Raw genomic sequence first — 3,980 nt, forward strand, 5'->3', positions numbered from 1 at the left:
TCTAAGGATGAACGGGGGGAAAGGACCAGAGATATGTCCTTCTGATATAAAACTTCTTTGTGTCTTTATTGTAATAATGAACGTATACAGTGACGTACAGGCAACACTGCAGACCGCCTTTATTTATATTGCAAAAAAAAAAAAACTACGCTCCATGTTCGACTCCCATTTTTCACCTTTCCACGTAGTGTGTGAGACCCTTTAATAGCCACCATAATAATAAAATGCGGAGAAGAGAAAATGACTGTGAGAAAATGGCAGGGAAAAATGTTGACCTGTGTATTTTGGACGCTGTAGCCTCACGTTCCAGGCACGACATTTCTCAGATTTACTCCCCACATTATGGGGAGGATGCAGGGGGTTAATGTGCCACCTTTTCACTGCTCGGGGACTGAAAGAAAATGTGATTTTCCTCTCAAGTGAACTGTGTGTTGGACTCCACGGAGCAGTTTTCCCGACAGGCCTCTTAGCCTTGTTATCCCTTGAAGTGGGCTTAGCGCCACTCAGCACGGCGGGAGCCCGCAGTAAGTGGCCAGGCCACTGCCGGGAGGTGCCAGTCGGGCAAAACTCAACCCGCCTGCAGTGCTGCGGTTCTGTGCGCGTTTCCCATCACGTGCTTCTGCTCCTCTCCAAGCGATAGCGTCATTGGCTCACTCTGAACATGTCTGCTTAGACGTTTAAAAACCTAAACAAAATAATAATTTAAAAAACCAAATAAACATCCATCCTGATCTAAAATACCTTGGACTCCGGAAGACAAGCACAGCCTTTCTCTGTGAATAAACAGAATTTGGAAAGTAGCTCAGAGATATCCAAAGTTTAAAAAAACAAAACCTTGCTATGTAACAGAACATTTACCATTTTGTCAGGTATAATGCACCAACTTTTGAGGGCTCAAACTTTTGAGGGAAAAGTAGGGATGCCCATTATATGAGAGTAGTAATGATTTTTTATATAAATGTTTTAATTCTTTTATGTATGCTTATGCATTAAAATATTACTCTAGAAAGCCATACTAGATTCTGTATGCAAAAAAATACCCTGGGCTAGTGTCATCGGCCCCCTCCACCCTCCCCCTCTCCCTGGCCACCCCCTCACCAGGCAGGCACTGCCCCTGCAGGAGCCTCCAGCCCACCGGCCCATCACACCAGACGCTGACCCCACGGCCACCTTGGAAGCGGGTGCTCAGCCCACAGAGATGCTACCGTTACCGCGGGAGGCCTGGAGCAGCCCCCGGGAGAAGCTGGGGGTGGGTGTCATCAGGGACGGCTCCCCCTCAGGGTAGTGTCCTAGGGCCAGGTGCACAGAGACAGGCAGCTCAGAAAGGACCAGGATCTACTGAGGAGCCTGGGGTGCCCAGCCTGGCCCCTCACAGCAGCTTCCCGGGAGATTAGCCCCTGCGGGTTCTGGGTGGCTGCGACCACATTCCTGCTGATGGACTTGAGTGGGAATAGGACCTGAGAGGACCGAGGAGAAGGTGGACCTGGAGGGGACGGGGGAGAGATCGGGCGCTCAGGTGCCCGGACCACTCTCACCTGCCACCTGGCTCCCCCGGCTTCCAGCAGGGAGAGACAGAGGGGCCGCAACATGGCCACTTCTGCCCTCCTCCAAAAAACGAAAATGAAATATTTTTTTTACCTGCAAGTTTGGGCCAAAAAACCGTAGAATTTTGACTGAGGTATGTGTGAACGTTGGATGGTAAAGAGGAGTAAAGTGCAGTGAAAACTATTTATAGTAGGTGGCTGAGAACCCACTTCATATCTCCTAAATCTCTCACTGGGTATAAAAACTCCAGGTGGGGATTAGAGGAGGATTTCAGAGGGAGGATTCCAGGGAAGAGTTGTCGGTATACTGTGAGTACCACCTCACCCCAAAGAAAGGGGGAAGGGTCCTTATTCCATCCTAAGCCAAGATAGAATTTAAAAGACAACTGGTAAAAATTACTGCATAGTTGGGCGGCACCTGTGGCTCAAAGGAGTAGGGCCCTGGCCTCATGTACCGGAGATGGAGGGTTCAAACCCAGCCCCGCCCCCCCTCAAAAAAATTACTGCATAGCTCGTGCACTGTTGGGTCACAGCAGGATATGTAAGTCATTCCTGAGAAATAGAGAGAGGGATGGGCTGTTAAGAGGTCCAGGGTAGCAAAGGAGAAGGCTGCGATTTGGAAGTGACTGAGCACCCAGAAAATTTCAGTCCGAGCAGCGAGTATCTCCCATGAGTCTGACGAGGATCAGTTACAATCACTCTGGAATCAATCGGGGAGTTTTCTTCCCCTAGAAAACCACCTGAGCAACACAATTTAGCACAGGTGATAGTCACCTTGACTATCTGGTTAAGGTGGTGACCTCTGCCACTTTTTTTTTTTTTAATTGTCACCTTACTATTTTTGCTGTCCCATATTCTACTCTTTGGAAGTGATTTACTAGGTGTAGTCCACACAGGGGAATATGATTAAACTTTATCTCCCAGAGGAAAGAATATCTACTTTACTATTTGGATTTTTCTGTAAGGAACATTTGTTTCTTCTTCCCATTTGCTTATTTATATCCGTTCCACTTGTGCATTACTGCATTTGTTTGGTTATAACCTCTATTATCATTTTTTTGTTCAAATCCTACCTTTGGGTCCTAGGAGACCCTTGGATGTGTCCACATCTTTCTTTTTTCTTTCTCCTCCTTTTGCACAGTCTAACTTTTGTCACTATAAGATGGTCTGGTGACATCTTGGTTTGCTTTAGGGTTTTTCTTGGGGAAGCACAGTGATGGGCTTTCTTCAAGGAGCAGGGGTTTCCTTTACTCTAGAATGGGATTTAGAAACCAGTATCTGGGCAATCGTGCTCCTTGCTACTGAGTTCTCTCTCAGGAGACAGGACTAGAATATGCGTCTATTACTCTATGCAAAACACAGGTCTGTATTTACTTCTGTGTTTATCTGTTTGAGTCTGTGCTAAAGCAAATCATACTGATAGCTCCAAGTTTAAGCCAACATCACAGGAAGTATTCCAGCCTTTCCCTATCTCCACCTGCTTCTTTCTTTTCTTTTCTTCTTTAAATTTTAGATTAATGTGAGGGTACGAACAACGAGGTTACAATGTTTGTATCTGTTAGGATGTTTGTATCTGTTAGGTAGGGTCTCTCTTGTAGCTGTGTCCTGCACCCAAGAGGTGTGCCCTATACCCTTACCTTGTGCCCATTAACTGGGAGCACATCAATCCCCCTCCTTCCTCCTTTCTCCCTCCTCTCTTCCTCCCTCTCCCCCCAACATGAATTGAGTTTTTATCTTAGGTGGGTGTGTATTCGATCAGCTACTGGCTTCATATTAGTATTGAGTACACTGGAAACATACTTTTCTGTTCTTGTGATATACATTCCACCCAGATTAATACAAAAGTTGATGGAATACTACTCAGCCATGAAAGGGCAGACTTTCCAGCCACCTGTTTATTTGTAACTTATTTCTTTAGCGGCGACAAAAATGGCTTTCGTTATCTACAATTTATTTACATATTTGTTCAACCCTAATATATATAGAAATTAGTTTCAGAATGATAACCCATACCTCTGTGAGACCAAATTTACCAACCAGAGTGTAGTGTTTATTCACAGTTATTTGGCCTTTAGTTCTACAGTGCCCAGACTAAACACCATTTTCCCCAAGTTACCTAGATTGGCTCCTTTTAGCCCCATCCCTTTATTATGCTACACATTTATCATACAGCTACACATAGCCTTCACTCCATCCTGGCTGTTTTTTTTTTTTTAATTTGCATATAGACTCACTCTATTTGACTGTGGGTTTTGACAAATCCATAGAGTCGTGTATCTACCCACAATACAGAATAGGTTTAGCACCCTAAAAATTCCCCTCTGTGGTTGCTTCGTGAATAACCCCTCTCCTTCCTCATTTTCTGACAACCACTGATCTGTTTTCCAGCCCTATGGTTATGCAAATGAATTAATTATACACTACATAGTTTTTTTT

Source organism: Otolemur garnettii, unplaced genomic scaffold, assembly GCF_000181295.1.
Source record: "Otolemur garnettii isolate 467f Iridium unplaced genomic scaffold, OtoGar3 scaffold00168, whole genome shotgun sequence".
In the NCBI taxonomy this organism is placed as follows: domain Eukaryota; kingdom Metazoa; phylum Chordata; class Mammalia; order Primates; family Galagidae; genus Otolemur; species Otolemur garnettii.